Genomic DNA, 19,217 nt, shown 5'->3' with positions numbered 1-19,217 from the left:
TCCAAAAAGACAAAATCTTATTTCCATCTGATTTTCTCTGCTTCTGAAATATATATGAGGATCCCTCTCCAAACCCATGGTTTCCTTCTACTATTAAAGAAGAAAGAAAATCCTTGCTGTGACCTTCTCCTCAATTATCCCTTTGGTAATCTCTTCATAGTAGGGTGACTGACCATCCCAGTTTGTCCAAGACTGAGAGATTTCCTGGGACACAGGAATTTTGGTGCTAAGACCCAATAGACAGTTTGAGGCAAACCAGGATGGTTGATCACCCTAGTTCATAGTAATACATAATTTTACCCTGCAATCACTGTATGATACAATCGGATTTTTATACTTAACATTTTTTCATAAATATTTTTCCTTATTGATATATACTTTTCATAAATATTATTTTTAGCGGCAACTTAGCACTTCATTGAATCAATATAGAAGTCATCATTCCTCTATAATTGGGGACTTAGGGTATTTCCATATTTTGGGGTGTTTTTTTTTCTTGTAAGTCACTTTTGTTAGTGCAGAAAGTATGAGCAAGATATATATTTCCTCTTCTCATTATTCAAAATGTGGCCTCAAACTTTAAGCCTCGTCAAAGTCTGTCAGAGGCCTAAGCATAAGAGCTAACACTATAAAACTCTTAGAAGAAAACATAGGTTTAAACTTCAAGATCTTGGGTTAGGCAATGGTATCTTCAGTATGACATTAAAGCACAAGCAAATAAAGAAAATAATAAATTGATTATTGTCAAAATTAAAAACTTTTGTGCTTCAAAGGGCACTGTAAAAAAAGTGAAAATACAACACATAGAGGGGAGAAAATATCTGTGAATTACATAGCTGATAAGGGTCTAGTATCCAGAATATATAAAGAAAGCATACAACTCAACAATAATAAGACCTATAAGCCAATTAAAAAATTGGCAAAAAAAATCTGAATATATATTTCTCCAAGGATTATATACAGATGGTCAGTAAGCACATGAAAAGATGCTCAATGTCATCAGTCACTAGAGAAATGCAAATTAAAACCACAACGAGATATCACTTCACACTCATGGGGACCGCTAGAATCAAAAAGAAAATAATGGATGTTGGTTGAGAATCTGGAGAAATTGGAACCCTCACACACTGCTAGTGGTAATGTAAGATGGTAGAGCTACTTCGAAAAATAGTTTTGCAGTTCCTCAAAAAGCTAAACATAAAGTTACTAAAAGACCCACTAGCCCACTACTAGGTATATACCCAAGAAAACTGAAAACATGATCACACAAAAACTTTTATATAAATGTTCATAGGAGCATTATTCATAATAGCCAAAAAGTGGAAGCAACTCTATAACTGATGAATAGAGAAAGTGTGATATATCCACATAATGAAAGATTATTCAGAGATTAAAGGGAATGATGAACTAGTACATGCTATGGATGAACCTTGAAAATATCATGTCAAGTATAAGAATCTAGATACACAAAGCAAGACATCATATGATTCCATATACATAAAATGCCCATAATAGGCAAATGACAGAAACAGAAAGTCGATTAGTGGTTGTCAGCAGCTGGTGGAGGCGGGAGGGAGAATGGAGAGTGACCCCTAATTAATTCAAGTTTCCTTTGGAGGTGATGAAAATATTCTGGAATTATATAGTAGTGATGGTTGCACAATTTTCTAAATATATTTTTAAAAAAAAAAAACACTTTAAAAGGGTGAGTTTTGTGGTATGTGAATTACAATCCAATAAAAATAATGTAAAAAGAGATAACGAGTGATATAAGACAGCCAGGAAGGCCTAAATAATAGTAAAACACCCTAGTGTCTAGTACAAACTAATTTCTCAATAATGTTACAGGATAGGAGTGAAATCCATGAAGCCTAGAGTATTACAAGAAAATCTCATGGAGGGATTTGAGTTGAATCTTAGAGAATAAGTAGAAATTATAGAGCACGAGAAGAAGGAAAGAATATTTTGGGTAGGGGCAGCGATATCTATACAGGATGAAAACAGAAATATTCTCATTGTTTTCAGGGGCAAGAACAGAATAACCTGGATGGTTATTGTGGTTAAATCGGGTGTAATAAGTCTTAAGATAGTAGGGAAAGGCTGAACCACACTGTACAGGGTCTTAAATGCATCTGGACTGGATCGTTGGAGGTGTCTGAGTAGAGAAGTAAGAAATTATAATTAATAGTTTAGAAAATAAGTGAGACAGCAAGAATAAATAAGAAACTAGACCTGAATTAAAAACTACGAAGAAGGGGGGTATATTTTAGAGGTATGTCAGGGTGAAAAAGAGTGAAAAAGAGGAAGAAACCAAGGCATCTCTCAGCTTTGAGTTTGGATGATGGGACGTGGGGTAGTAAGGGTGTCAGATGGTAGTGATGCTCATGGAGAGAAAGCAGCAGCACGGGAACCGGATCATAAACTCAGATCGGACTGGTTCGATAGACTGAAGATTTCGATTATTGCAGATATCAGGAAATATAAGTTAGGAAATCAGATGGTAGAATAGGATTGAAAGTGGAAGTGCATGAAGTATTCACTTTAAATTGATAAGAGTTATGGGAATGAATGAGAGCTCCCAGGAGAGAGTGACGCTCTGTGAAGAATGACCACAGTTAGCTATCAGAGGAAGTGAAATTAGTGAAGATGAAATTGAGAATGTCTAAGAAAGTAGGACAGGGACTTAAAAGAGTGGTCTGTCTTAAAATCTAAGGAAGGACCAGTGTCTCATAGGGCAAGGAGGCAGCAGAGCAGCGTTGCTGAGCAATCCTCAAGAATAAGGATTAAGTAGAGGTCGCTGCATTCAGCAATTAGGAGTCGCTGGCAGCATCGGGGAAAACAATTTTAGAAACTACTACGGAGAGAAGATAGACTGCAGTTCAATGAAAATGAATGTGACATGAAAACATGTGAGCTGTGAGAGCAGGCTCTGCTTTGGGGATGTTTAGTTATAAAAAAGAAGGAGAGAGAGGATTCAGTGGTTCAGTGAGAAGCAGGGCAAGGAATCACTCAGCATGGTAGGTGGTCTAAAACCTGCAGGCACAGACAGGGACAAGGCTACGTTCATTTAAGAAATTCAAATATTGATGGAGCACCCACCATATGCTCAGTAGTATTCTAAGTGATGAGGATACGAGCGGTGAACAACGCAGACAAAAATCCCTGCTTTTGTGGAGTTCGTATCATTCAGATGCACTAATCTGCTGTCACCAGTGAGTAGTCAAGAGGATGCTGCAAAGTTTGGGCACTTCCATTCACTTAAGAGCTAGGGTTCGTAGTATCGCTTCCAACTTATTGACAGTCTGAACAACTTACTGACCATTGTGTGTGACTTTTACAATGCTCTTGGTCTTCAAACCAACATTTCCACAGTTTTGATAGGAACAACCACTATGGCCAATACAGCAGAAACAAATGTGACGGCCGCAAAACCTCAAGAAATGACAAGAGCAATATTACTCCATGGGCCAGATGAGATCAAGGAACAGAGAAGGGGCCGGTCTTAAAACGACAAAAAGCTTTCAAGTGTCAATAACTCTGACACCATTTTCCATCAGCTGCTTCGGTAAAAGAGCTGCCCAGAGATCTATTCAGAACTCTCTGTGCTTTTATCTTTATAGGAAATGAAACTTGTAAAAGTGATGCTTTTGCACTTTGCAGGAAACAGCTGCAGTGAAATCTAATTCTATGACAGGAACAATCTGAGTCGCGAGGCGGGAGAAAGCTTTATTAAAACTTATTACATAAAACACACTTAAAAATTTTTCTTTTACATAAATTTGAATTAGCTGAGCCGTGTCCAGGATATATTGCTCACAGATCTTTTGTTTGCCAACGTGGAACAGCAACGGGTTCTTTTAGACATTTTCTCTTTCCTAAGCCCTCTTGCAGATTTTATAAGTACAAAATCTCTGAGACAGACAAATCTAGAAAAGGATGTCATTTACTGGGGGAACAAAAGGAGCAGATTTAAGCCAAATGGAGTTTTATGCAGGCATTTTAGCATTAAAAGAAGCTAGGATGAATGACATTTTTCAAATTGCGGGTTTTCAGCTATAAATGTATATGGAAATCACCTGGGGAGTTTTAAGGCTCCCGATACCTGAGTGCCAGCCTAGAGAGTCTACCAATTGTTCAGCGTTCAGCTTGGGCATACGAAATTTTTTTTTAAACTCTCATGTGATTCTAGGGTGCATCTGTCGGAGGGCCACTATGCTAAATTTCTTCTATGAGATACCAATAATTAAGTCATTTAGGTAACTAGTTATCACTTTAAATAGCTTCCAAGATATACTTTTGTATTGTAAAGACAAAATTTCGAGACTTCTGAAGCAATGACAAGAAAAAAACAACACAAAACTTCTTCAAACAAGCTCTTTCTCTAGACACTTCCTCCCATTCCATCTTAATTCTCTGCTTGGCACCTGCCTGTCACAGTCTGATGTTTCTATCATTTATTTGCTTGTTTGTTTATTTCTCTTTCCTAGAACACAAGCTCCTGAGAGCTGGGACTTGTCTATCATGTTTACCACTAACACTTAGACACTTAAAAGAATGATGGTTGAAAATAAGTTTTGTTTCTTGTAAATTTTATATTAATCAATAGGCATATCATTTTCTCTACATAACGTTTGTAGGGTTTTGTGTATGTATTTTTATCTTTCTTATTCCCATTTTAGCATTCTAATATATTAATTGGTTGAATAATAATCCAACACTAGACATGCCAAAACTATTTTACCCATTTATCCTGTTGGTGAGCAATAAAATTGACTGACTATATATCTACCTGGCTATCTACATGCCTGTCTTTTCATTTATCTATTAAAATATGAACACTAAGTTTTATTCTTCTTTTATACCTTTATTGAAGAAGTTTACATTAGAATATCCTGAGTCAAAGGGATTTCAATATTTTGTTTTCGTTTGTGACAATTTTTTCTGTATAGTTTGTAGTTGAGATGTACAGTCCCCCCCCAAAAAAATAGGTGTATCTTGTTCACTAAATTCAGAATAAATTTAATAAATTACACCCTCCTTAATTCATTAATCAGAAAATTATATGTAATCTCAATCATTTCTTATTGCTAGTGAAATGGAATAGCATTCTAATATATTAATTGATTTTCTTCCTTTTATTTTCTGTTCCTATTTTCTGCCGACTAAAATGTGATTTACCTTTGTTTATGCTTTTACTAAATTAATAATATAAAGTATTCCCAACATAGTAGAAACGTTAAGACATACCAAATCATAAAACCCATTGTGTGAAATAAAGCTGCCTACTTTCCTTCCCTTTTTCCTTCCTTTCTTTATTTGCTTCTCTTCATGTTTTGTTTTGTTTTTTTTTTTTTTAATTTGGAAGGAGCACCTTTAAAGAAGGTGGATGATATAATTTCTGAAGAAATAAAATTAAGCGAATCTCTCTGAAGAGAAATTGAGTAAAGAGAATAGAGTTGGTGACAGAGAAGATACACTGAGTGAAAGGGGAAATGATCAGAATGCTATCGGAGGAAGAAAAGAGAGAAAATAAAGAGGTGACGTTTAACGACATGCTACAGCGCTATATCTAAGAGGAAGACACTGAATGGGGGGGACACCCCTGCGGAGCCAAGCGACTTTCCAGAACAGGAGAAATGAGAGCTGCTCTTTCCGGCTCTGCCACAGAGAGTGAGGGGCCTACAAGAGACCGTATAGGCAATCGGAAGTTAAGGCGGAAGCAAAAGGGGTCATCTTCTTGACAAAAGGAAGGAAAAGCAAGGATAGAGGAGACATCCGGAGGCAAATGACCCATCCTGCTTATGTCTAAGGTGCAAAGCAGTCCAGGTGGAGAACCACCAAAGTCTGCATTTCACCCAGCAGGGCAGGAGCAAGGACAAAGAGCAAGGAGACAGAGATGGCAGGAAAGCTCAATGCTCTGCGGTAAGGAACACTCTTCACAGACACCTCCGTGCAGAACTCCACCTACACAATAGAGGGCTGAAACGAAACCGATTTAAGTTAATACAAGAAATACACTGGTTGAAATAAGAGGAAGAGAAACTGCCTTTTGTTCATTATATACCACGTGACAGGCCTCAGGGTGGAAGAATTAGATCCAGCAGATTAGTTATTCCTTGCCTCAACCCAATGGAGGTGGGTGTGGTCCCGTTTTACAGATGAAGAAATGGAGTTTGAAGAAATGTCACTTCCCAAAGTCACACAGCTAGTAAGAGGGGATCTGGCACTCAAGACTTCAGCCTAACCACAAATTCCTCTTCCTTTCCCTGCTCTTCTCTCTGAAGACTAAAAAGGAAAATTTCTGTCTTCGTTGAAAGATACGCTATCTTACATCAATTGCACAATTCACTTTTTTTCCATATTTTAACATCTTTGAAATCATACGGTGTCATAGGTTAAGTGGCAGTATTTTTCTTTCTTAGCGTTATATAAAATAATGGTGCATCTTAAAAACAATGATGTGACAGAGTCAATAAATACTTAGATATATGACTGGCTCTTGATAGCAGAGAATTAAAAAAAAAATAAAGTCATTTAGATTTGAGTATTCACTCTTGGATGTATAGACAGCAGGAGTCTGGAATAGAAAATTTCTAAGAGGTGACTTCTTTGTTTAACTATGGTTTTTTTTACATGTAGACGATGGCCCTGCTGTCTGAAATAGTCTACCTTCCAACGCGTAGGAAAATCATTTTCTATAGAAGCTCTTTTGCTTTGCTTGTCTGACAGACATGGATATTTTAAGACAGACTGCATCCACAGAAAGAACTTTTCATTAACAATGCAAAAGCTAAGGTGTGTTTGGGGGTATCCTGTAAAATCAGAGAGAGGTCAGGAAGGAGAAAACACAGGGATCCCAAGAGATTATGCCCACACCCCACCCGCTTCACCTCTTGCTCCAGAGAGCAGTAACTCATGGTGGACGGTGAGAGGGGGGAGCGGGGGAAGGCTGTGAACAAGATGCTCCTTTGGCGACGGAGAAGGAAGCTGGCCGGCCCCATGTTCTCCACTCCCCCACCTCTGTTTCCTAACTTGGGAGTGGGTGAGGCTTCATTTCTCCCACCTGCACCCTCAGGGGAGACTAGGAAAGGTGACCGCTAAACATGACCAGGGCTTCATCCTGTTTAATAGGTGGGGGCCAGACCTGAGGAAGAGTCAATGAATGAGCATGACAAGGCCACTAATGGCTCACGGTATTGGCCAAAATTAAATTCTCATGCTGCTACTTTTAAACCAAAGGTCGCTTCTGCCCCAGAGACCCCACAGATCCTCTTATCTCAGAAGTCCTATTCAAAGGCAAGTTCAAGTTCAAGGATGACTTCTTCTGTGAAGACCTTCCCCACCAAGCACTTTAAGCACTTTAAGGACTGATTGGATTTTTAGTAACTGTATATTTCATTGAGTCTGACTCATTAGGATATGAGTTTTTTGAGGGTGAAAGCCATATTCTTTTATTCACCTCAGCATCCCCAGGTCCTGCTCTATCAATACTTTTTGAATTATTATGTTAAGACTTTATTCTTTGAGATCTAGTGAAAAATCATCTCTGGAACAATTTCTATCAGCAATTGACCTCTCAAGGCACCCAGTTTAGAACAAAGTAAACGGGTCTTTGCCTTCCACACTTTATTTCCCTTTAGATATTCCAGAGATTAGTTCCAAGCACTTCAGATTTTTGTTTTCTTGGCTCAAACTTTCTGAGAGGGGAGAGGAGTTCAAATCACTATTAGTAGTTAATCCTCTTATCTCTAGCTTCCTAATGTCCTGTCCTCCCTCCCCGCAGCCAACAGACAGCCCTGCCTGTGTATTCTGCAAACCAGGTTATCCTCCTCCTACCTAGTCTCTCCATGACGATTCGGTCACAATTCTGCCCTCGCGCACGTGCCCTTGCTCCCACAGCCCCTTTAACTCAAGTCTTCACGGTTCTTCCCTGACTCTCCTACGTATGAAACACTGTTCTGTTTTGTATACATAATTCGTTTTACCCTCACGATAACCCTTTTGGCATAGATACTGCTATTTCCCAATTTCATAGATGAGCTGACTAAAGCACAGCGAAGTTAACTAGTTTGCCCAAGGTCACGACTAGGAAGAGGGAGAACAGAAAATCTGAACCGTGTCTGCAGGAGATTCCATCGTGCAGTTAACCTCTGCCCTACCTTTCTTTTTTCAAACACCATCTTTTACCCCCTACCTTTACAACTCCACATCCACCTAGGTCTGTTTTGTTATTGTTTGTTTGTTTTTTACTTTTTATTCTGAAATAATTTTAGATTCATACGGAAGTTGCTAAAATAGTACAAAAGCACCTGGATACCCAGCTTCCCCGTGTTCATCTCTTATATAATCAGAGTATAATTACCAAAACCAGGAAATTGACATTTGTAAATACTATTAACTAAACCTTAAAACTTATTTGGATTTCACCTGTTTTTACATATACTATTTTTTGTGTGTATATAGTTTATTTGTCTCATGTATAGATTCATGTAATGGCCACCACAATCAGAATTCAGAACAGTTCTACCATCCCAAAAATATACATCCCTCGAAAATATACAACTCTTCCATAACCACAGAGAAACACCTCCTGTTATCCCCATAGTCACACCCCCAGCCCTAACCCTGGCAACCACTGATCCATATACCATCATATATTTTGTCATTTTAAGAATATTCTATAGATAGAGTCATACAGTATGTAACCTTCTGAGATTGGCTTTTTTTCACTCAACATAATACCACTGAGATCCATCAGTTGTTGTGTGTTGGTTACTTTCTATTGTTCAGCAGTAATCCACTGTATGGGTACACAGTTTGTTTACCTACCATTATATTTTCTACTAGTCTCTTACGTTTCTTCTACCAGAATAATCCAGTGATTCTCAAAATATAGCTGAAGGTCTTCCTTCAACTGGACATGATTATTAAAAATGCAGAAATCTGGACCCCATCTCAGATCCATTCAATATGAATCTCTGTAGATGGACCCTAGGGTTACAATATCTGTAGTTCAAATACATACTTCAATGTAGACAGTGTAATATTGGTTACTTTTTAGTTGCATTAAGATAGAAACCCATGCAGCTACCACTTAAGTGAGGAATGGTGAAGGTTAACTGACATTCTAATTATAAAATCTATTCTCCAGAGGCAATCAGTGCTACTGCTCCACGTCAGACCCTTTGCTGATTAGAATAAATGCCGGAGATTTTTTTTTGGAAACAGGAGCTTCCTACATAACATAAGCACGTTAGAATGGGTTCCCATTGGCGAAATTAAAGGTATGAATTGTTTAGAAATATCTCCTACCCTTGCATGAACAGGATATAAATATCTAACAATGTCTGTAGACTTTACTCTTATGCTCTAAATTAAGACCAGATCTTTCATCTATCCATGAACTTGAAGGGCTCTAATGACAGGATCCTAACTTAGGAAGCTCGGCTTCCCTGCTCAGTTGAACTTTTCATGCAGAAGAATAGGAAAAAGAGCGCTAAAGGACACAAGACCTATGGCTGTGGTAAGTACTCTCTGTCACGTTGACTCATCAGAGCCCAGGGTGGTGGCTGGCACAGAGCTGGCTCTCAGCAAATATTTAGTGAATTCTAAAACGGGCTCTGTTCTTTTGCACTTTCCTGGTACTAACCTGAGTCACAGAACCAATTCATCCTTAACTGAAATTCGAGGTCTTCAGCAGACGAATACTTTCTTTAGGTTCAAGGTCCTTAACCCAAGTAGACATACCGTACAAGCACTGTTAGAAGATTCCCAATCATTTGTCACTTTCTACGGTTGCTCGGTGTAAGGGGAGAAGTAGAGGGACACGTTTTCTTGCCTCTCCAAGGTTCCAAGGTAACTCCCTGATATTGCAGAAAAAAGAATAAAAGGGTAATTGCCCAAAACATGCACAAAATTTAAAAAGAGAGAAAAGGCAAAGAAAGATTAAAACCATGAGGGACACCTGGTGGTGAAATCTGTCACCATGTTGTTACAACTGCTTCTCTGTACCACACCTGCCACCAGAGGGCGCGACTCAAGCTCAGCTGCCACGAGTTTTGAAGCCTTGTAAAAAGCGGCACCAGGGAAGACCCACGCACGCATTCGTGAGTGCGCTCTGCCTCTGTCTGACTCGACTGCCTGGCCGGCTCATGGTGACCCAGAGACTCAGTCAGACCGTTTCCTGCAGGTGCCCAGCTTCAGTATAGGGTTTGAGTTCAGCCACACCTGCACACCTGCACACAGACCCTCTGCCACTTCCTAACTGTATGATCTCAATCAGATCTCAAGCATGCTCAGTTTCTCTACATATAAGATGGCAACTAAATCTATTCCAGAATATTTTGTAAGAATTAAATAAAGGGGGTTAATGGAGAACTAAATAGTGTCTAAAAAAATGGCACATGATATTATTTCTAAGGAACACTTACAAGGGATTGCGTTCTTTATAAGCAAGAAACTCAGGAGGAAAAAAGAAAGTCAAAAGGACATAATCTCTGAGAGTTACTCTAGGAAACTAGCTCGGTACATAAGAAGAGTTCATAAAAATAATCACTGAGATAGGCCTTTCCAATCTCTTGGTCACAGCATTCCATCTTTTGCAATTTCCTGGTTTACTTTTGAAATGGGAGAAAGAAAATGATTTGCCAAGAACTAGAGACAAGTAGAGCAGAGGTAGTTTCAAGATTATATTTAATCCAGTACAAGAGGAAAGAATGAAAAAATGGGAACATAGAGTCATGCTGCTCATGCTAGTCTAGACCAGACTAGACTAGATAATAAAATAAAATAAGCCTACGCCTGAATTAGGAAAAAGCTGTGTAGAGAGATTAGTGAATAGCACTAAATTGTTTAAATATTCACCTAAGACTGTAGGACTGAACAGCTGGGCAAATGGTAACTACAGAGCTGAATATAAATGTTTCACTCAAAAAAAGTGAAAAATGACAGGATTACCAAACACTGGGAAATGAAGAGAGGAGAGGCAAAATGAGAGATATATAACATAAAAGTGCTAATCACGATAAACAATCATCTAATACTCTTAAAATTGAAACCTGTAGGTTTAAAATGACTTCTTCATGGATTCCATAAATACTTTAATTTTATCAGACTTAATTTGCTTAATTTTTTTATATATGTTTTAAGATGAAGTAATATTTTTATTTCAAAACAGTAAATACAAAATAATTCCTTTCCTAAAGAATGGTGTTTCTCACTCTTCCTCCCTCTTTTTCCCTCTGCCTTGCTGCCTCTCCATTCATCCAATTTTCTATTTCCCTTCTGCCTACACATAGAGATCTAGAATGGATGATGGGCATCTAATGTTAATTTTGCTTATTTCCAGGCACTGGAATTTGGGATGATTGGTTCTTTTCTATAGTGCTTGTTTTTTGTTTTTGTTTGTTTGAGCTGGTAACATTTTTATAAAACAAGAAACCATTGTAAAGAAAAAATAAAATCTATCTCTTTTCTAATGATTCTAAATAATAGTCTACTGATGAAAAAAAAAGTCTTCTGCAACAAGAAAATCCAAAATTAATTCACATTCCCCTGAAATAAGCATTTGATGATAACAGACAAATAATCAAGAAAAGTTCATATGAGCAACAGCACATTTGATGAGTCAGTAACTTTTCGAAGCCTGTTCGAGGCCCTCCTGATTAGGCAAAATTTCGGCATGTTTATTCCCGATTTCGGCTTTCCAGGAAAGGAATTTCAGCCATGCTGCTTATTTCCTCTCTCTCGTAGTTCTGCATAGCTAGTAGCTCATCACATTTTGCTAGCCAAGCCATCACCAGCATCAACAGGGTGAGCTGGGCCTCTTCTCTGTAAAATGATCTGAATATATATGGGAGAAATACAGACTTAAATGTCAGCTAAATGCAACTATAGGTTTAGCAAAGAGAGAGCTCTTTGTCCTTAACCCTGATGGGACCGGGCAGGGGTGGGGATGGGGCGGGGGCTGGATAGGACTATACTAACAATATTGCTTGTTTTATTCATCTTTCCCCGTCTGTCCTGGCTACTCCAAATGTGTATGCAACCAGTCCCTCGACACCACGGTCTTCCATAGCGCCTGCAAGAATCGACGGCCACCCAGCTTATGCAGCTAGGTATTAAAAGAAAAAAAGAGCATCGTGCAATCTCATAGGGGTAAAACGACTCTGCAGAACGTTCCCAAGAAGCTGCTCTACTGTCTACGATGACTGCTCATCTTCAAACGCTGAGTTTGAGATGGATTCTTCGTCTGCCGCCAATGATAACTGTATGTGTCTCTTTGCCACTGTGCCTTCCTGCATGCCACTACACACGTTGGCACCAGGGAAGGGCCAGACGACTGATAGTAACTCTGCAACAATCTTCAAGTTAGAAAATGTCCTGTTAATGTTAACCTTTCCTCAATAAAATATTACTGGGAACCTAACCCTTTTTTTTTGGTATACTTTTAAAATTCATTTTGGTTTGATATTGGTTCTGGAGCAGATCTGACAAAACACTGCAAAGCGGACTGACAAAATTTCTTTGATGATGATCTGAAGGGAGCCCGGCTCGCTGGAGCTCCCTTACTCACCCCCTCTTCTCCTTTCTGTTCAAAAGCAAATGCCCAAGTGCCCTTGTTGTACATGAATATCATTAAACATTTTGCCTTCTGGATGTCTACAAAGCCTTACTCTTTACAGAGCGTTTTCATGTACATTAAACTCATCTGTAATTGGGGTAACAGTAAGACAAGGATGGTACATTGAGGGGTTTTTATTTGGTTTTTGGCTTTTTCGTTTTTGAAATGGGAGAAACATGGACACGGTTAAAAGCTGATGAGAACAATCCAGATAACAGACAGAGATGGTGACTGTATTAGAGCTAAGGTATGAATGATATTGTACATTTTAAGAACCAAAAGTGTATATACGAGGCATGACTGTGACAGAAAGAACGAAAGATGTCATTGTTTCAGATACCAGTAGGTTTGCAGTGATGGTAACGAGTATGTAGGAGGCTCCACTACGGTGGCTGGTGTCATCCTTGTCAAAGCAGAAGTGAGGACATGCCCAAGGCGGGGGATGGGTAGAGTCGGAATACTGAACAGCAAGGGTAATCCTGGGAAAGTCACGGAAATAGAGAAAAAGTCATGGGGGAAAAAAAAAGTCATGATCAGAGAAACGGAGGAGGCCTGCTAGCTGCACTGAGGGCACATCCGGAGGGGGTGGTCATGAATTCATATACGAAGAAACTGCTTCAGCAAGGCTTGGCTGCTTGGATGTGGATCCAGATAAAGCACCTGTTTTATTTCATCCAGGGTTAGGATTTTGCTAGAGAGGATGATAAAATAACAGAAAGGGGGTCACGGGAAACAAAACTTCAGGATATTGTTGAAGTAGTATTAAAATATTGGACTGTGGAATCTGAACTGGATAAGGAGGGAATTAAAGAAAAGGACAGATAGGTTGATCCAAAATTGGGGTGTCTGCTTCCTCCAGTAGAGCCGTAGTGAAGACCAAACGAGATAATGTTATGTGAAAATGGTTTGAAAATAACAAAGTACACCCCTTTTTGAAGCTTTAAAATTATTTAAAAAGCCAGAGGGAACAAAATATATAGGGAAAGAGGAAGCAGAGAAATCAAAATCAAGGAAGAAGCAGATAAGAATAGCATTTCTGATCTAGGAAAACAGAGATGTATTATCTCAGGTGAGAGTCGCATAGTTACAAATTTCTTGCCCCGCCTGCGTTCCAACTATTTAGCAGTTTGGGTGAATAGTAATACTGTGTCCTTCAGCATGAAACTCAAATAGCTCAATGAAAGTAAAGACAAGCCTTCCATGGCCTAAGGGCCTGGGAACTAAATAGCACCCCCAAAAATGTCTGGAGGAGGGGCACATTGTATATCCATACAATCGACTTTAAAACTAACACTTGCTTTAGGGAAGAGAAGCATTTCCTTCTAATTTGATTTTTTAAATAAATTTCCATATTCTATTTTTAATTTGACTTCGGCAACAGCAATAATAAAAATAGCAAATATTTAGTCCACTCTATGTGATAGTTACATCCTAAACATATAAACTAAATGCACTTAGTGCTCACAACAACCCTGCGAGGTAGGTACTATAATTAGCATCATTTTCACATGAGAAAACTGTGGCAGAGAGGTTAAAAATTTGCCATTAAGACATATAGCTAGCAAATAGTGAAGCTTGGATTTGAACCCAAGCAGTCCAGCTCCCAAGGCCAGGTAGTATTCCTAATCAGAGATCTGTAGCTTCAAAACAAACAAACAAAAACGTTTCCCTACAGTAAATTTGTAGCACATTAAGAAGGAGCTACCTGACTCTCAGATGGGAGAGAGGGGGTTAGTGATATAAAACTACTACTTGCTTCCTGAACATTACTCTTTTGCCTTTTAATCCCATCCGAGAGTCCCCTAACTCAATATCTAGAGCATCAATTGATTTGCCCCTCTTTTTTCTGGATAGTCAAAAGATGCTAATAAATTTGAGTTTCCACCATCTCAAATTTGTATTTAAGCTGAGGCTTTTTGCGGTGTGAAAAATGAGACTGACTACTCATTTTAACAATGCTGCAAGCATAAAATCTTATATAGTGGATTCATTTTGAACATCCCAAATGCATCCTATATTTAGTTTCTTCCTTCCTCAGAAAACACAAGTTATTAGCTCTCTAGGATACCAGGGGGCTTTCGAGTCACAATGTAAGGAAGCTGGCTGTGCAGCAAAAGTAAATTTATTAAGTTAATAATTGATTTTCAGGCTATAAAATGATCATGAAAGATCCTGGCAGCTTTAAAACATACTCATAATTTAGCTTTGGCAAAGACAGGGGTTAGTGGCACTAAGTCAATTTCTTAAAGAAAAGTCAGTCTCTCTTTCTGAATGTTTTGCTCACTAGCTGTCATTCGCTAAATATTTAAATCATGAGCCTTAATCTTAACTTTTCCAAAATACCAATATAAATTATCCTCCAATAAATGAGAGTGTATAACATTCAGCAGCTGAAAGAATGTCTGTTCCCCAGGTATTTTAATGCCTCATAAATCATGATAGTTGCATGACAGGATAATCTGTACTTGTCAGTTAATTTAAGATTATGTTGTTTGCTTGAGTTTATTCCTATGTTTTTCCCACTTCTTCATCTACCTCAGATCCGATTCTTGCATATCTTCTAGCTGCTACCTCTACTTCTTTACATACCTCTTCATAAACATTGTTTTAACCGCTATTCATATCAAATAGAAAACTGATGCCAGGTGTAACCTAAAAGGTAAACTCACCTCAGCAGGTGGATGAAAAAGTCATTCTGGTGTCTTGCCAAATATTTCCTTCACTAATTTTCTTCTTTGGCTACTTACGTTCCTCTTTAAAAAGTGAGTCATTGACTTAGCTACCTGCCTTTTCATTATTTACAGCTTCTAAAGTGCATTTGTGGCCAAAATTTGAGGACAGAAAAGGTGAAGGACTTACTTTTCATCAGCGATCCTGGTCACTTTGCAGGAGCAGATGTGTATGTACAAGAAACGCACCAGAAGGGCCAATATCAGAAACGGAGGTTTGGAGAAGCCACTTCTGGAGTCACCCAGCACCGCACCGCAGTTGGCGCGGATCAGATCACGTAACCTAGCCGGCCCTAGTGAGTCTGCGCACACGCACACGCACATGCCCCACTGGGAGTGGGCGCGCAGGCGCACGAGGACCACGCTGCTGCCACTGCAGCTCCCGCTGCCGTTGGAGACCTGAGCGGCCTGAGGAGCCTAAGGGCCAGCTGGGTCCTGGGCTCCTTGCTACCTAAGTGATGACCTCTGGGCAAGGTGCGAGGATCTGGCCGTGAGGGTCCCCCCAGCTGAGATCTGCCTCTTCAGCCAGGCTTGAGCACTGGGTGCCAGGCGAGCACTCCCAAGCAGGGTGACCAGCCCCCAAGGAGACTCCCCTTAGCCTGGGCCTGGACCTGAGCGGGAGACACTCGATCCTTGGGACGTTGAACAAGTAAAATGAGGGGTAATAATGATGTCGCTTTGCTTATGAGATTTCTTAAGTGCTAAAAGCCATAAGGGAGGATGAAGACAGGGTTCGGTGACCCCGGTCCCCCTTCTCCTGCCTCCTCCTTCCTCCCATCCCCACCCCTGCAGAAGCTAGGCCTCATACCGCCCCCCAATGCCGGCCCTGGCTTTATCTCATCAAGTTTGAGTCTCTAGGTCACAGCCCAGGACTGGCTCTGGACGTACAGAAATGAATTCCTTGACTTCTGGGAACTCACGCGGCCTTGGGAGCCAGTCCTGAAAACCAGAAGTTAAGAGTACACGGAGATAGGCATGCGCGTTCAGAACGCGTGGGGGGGGGAACCGGGAAGGGGGGGAACCGGGAAGGGGGGGAACCGGGAAGGGAGGCATCCGAAGGGAGCAGCTCCTGCAGGGCTGCTAAAGAATTTGAAGACAGGCACTGTATCGCTACTAAAGATGCTGAAGATAGAAAAGTGGTTTCTAGATGTGAGAAACTTGACCGTTCCAGAATTTCTATGTAACTCAAGGTTAGCGATTAAGGATAGGGTTGGCAATAAGGGCTAAGGGCCTGTCCTGCAGCTGCTTTTTGAATTAGTGATGAGATCACCAGAAAGTATGTTGTTATTATTTATTTATTTATTTTACAAAAATGAGATGCTTATCTGGGTTGTAGAGTAACCGCATGTAGAATTTTGTTTTCAATTCTAACTATGTTTTATTCCAGAAATATATTGTAGCATTTTTTAGTTTTCTCCTTCCATCAGTTAAGCTGAAGGTTTTAAACACTTTTTCTTTTTCTTAGCATTTTAATGAATACTTCATTGAGGTGGTTTTGTTGGAGGCGATAAATATTCTACTTCCCAAGACTCTCATGTTGCTTTTCAACTGTGAACGTGAAAAGAATTTTTCTATATACACAAAAGGGCTTATTATTTTGATTATTTTTTTCATCTGAGAAGTGAAATAATAGCAATCTAGATATGGCTTTTCCTCATTACCCTCTATATATGAATTCTATAATACTACGTCTTTTATTTAAGCATAACTGAGTGATCGATTACATATAGGCCTTTGGTATTTCTCAAAGGTAGTGTTTGAATATATAAAGCTTATTATTTATACTTGTTGTTAACATACTGTTTTCTCTATTTGCTATCAATATCTCTTGTGTTCTTACCTAGCTTTTTCTGTCTCTATACTTTATAGAATTAAGAGACATTCAGAAAATCGATTTTAGAAACCGAAGACTCATGAAAATAATCAAGTCATGAGATTTTAAGGTTGCAGGGAACGAAAGGTCAGTTAGTCAAACTCTCTCCTTTCTGAAAGGACCAAGGCTCAAGTTTTAAGATTATCCATCACTCATGTTACTGCCCTAAATATTACGTGTTAGAAGATATAGAACAGTTTAAGTTCTGATCCACGAGAGGATAAATTCCCATAAGCGGATACAATTATTAGCCTAGTTTTTATCTTAATATAAATAAGAAAATGATCTAATCAGCAGGGAGAAATGCAAGAAATACCAGGGGGGGTGGGAAACAGTAGAAGCCCTTAGGATTGTGGAAGCAACTTCGATAAGCTGTCTGATGGAAGAAAAAGTTATTTCATGTAGAAAGAGGAACTAGGTAGCAGGTATATGTCAGAAAAAAATTACAAGCCCATGATGAACTTAAGTGCAAGAATTTGGCTTTGAAAATGCAAACGCAGCATTATGAATTGCATTGAATTAGTTATTAATTGTCAATGAATTGTTGAAAGCTTTACGGAAAATTTTCTAACACTGTTCTCTAGGTGTTCTTTCTACTTTATCATCCAGAGATACACTGTTCACAACTCACAGAAAATATCTATAATATACCAATATTTTTAGTCATAGAGAGGCTTTTCAGTTATGGAGACTCTTACTGAGGACAGGTGGACGCAAGCCAATGCCGCTAAAAATGAAAGTATGGAAAGATGAAAGCAATTGTTTCTGAGTTTGGGAGGGTGGTTGCAAAATAAGGAAAGAGTCAAACTTAAGTATTTTCTTTTGAGCTAAGCATGTATATATGTTTTGTATTGTTTTGTAGAAGTTTGCTAATAAAGATATCATAAAGATTAGAGACGTAATCATCTAACGGAAATGCTGGTAGTATGGCTCCATGTGTGTGTTCAAAAATCTCTTCAGCGGATGCACTCGTGTTAGGTGTAAGTAATACTTCACTTTGGCTAAATTCAGGATCATGCACTATTTTGACTTAATAAGGAACATTCTTGGATCTCGAAAAGGGCAGATCTGGAAATTGGCAGGTTGGGTTAAGTAGAAAGGGTAAAAATTGTGTTTTTTTTTAATGTTTTTTTTTTTTAATCTACAAATTTTGATGCATCTCATGCCCTTTCATAAACTAATATCTGCTTAGATATAAGCATACCAACTAAACCAACATACACAGGGTAATAGATAAATTCAAAAGAGGAATTAACTGGGAGATATCTATTGCTGATCCCTTTTAATTCCTGTATTGATGTCTATGCAGTAGAATGATTATTAATTGGTCTCTTTTATTAAGCTATAAACAGAATTAATGTAGCTCTCTTAATAAAAACACTAAGGAATCAATGAATATCATGCTCTTTCCCATCTGAAGGAGAAAAACTTTTCCACTGGATGTGAACTTTTCCTTTGAATTTGGCTGCTGTGCAGACCAGTTTTCCCTGTCGCCTGCCTGACTGTCCAGCAGAAGTTCTTAACCTCTTTGAAGTCACAGACCCCTTTCGACATAAGAAAAAAGCTCTGAACGTTCTCCTCAGACTCATGTCTATATCATAATCTTTTGCACTCATTTTTTTTTTTCCTGGGGTAGGACAATGTCCTTCTGGAACCCATTCATTGGCTTTAGGTTAAGGACCACTTTATTTTATTTTTTATTTTTATTTATTTATTTATTTTTTAATTGAAATGATTTAAATTTTTTTCCTCCCATCTACCTCCCCTGCCTGCCCCCACCATCTGGTAACCACTAGTCTATTGAAGGACCATTTTAAAATAAGAAAACCCATCTTGTTCTTCTCCACACACTAGCAGCCTTACTTCCTTGTGGAGTTCTTGGCAAGCTTTGGCTAAATCGGTAGGTCACAGTTTTATAGAGAACAATTGCCAATCATATGAAAGGAGACACTATTTTTCAAACCCAGTCACTCCTTTTAGCAATGGGAAAAGT

Source organism: Pteropus medius, unplaced genomic scaffold (assembly GCF_902729225.1).
Source record: "Pteropus medius unplaced genomic scaffold, Ma_sr-lr_union100, whole genome shotgun sequence".
NCBI classification, from domain to species: Eukaryota; Metazoa; Chordata; class Mammalia; order Chiroptera; family Pteropodidae; genus Pteropus; species Pteropus medius.
Note: the sequence above shows the minus strand (reverse complement) of the source record.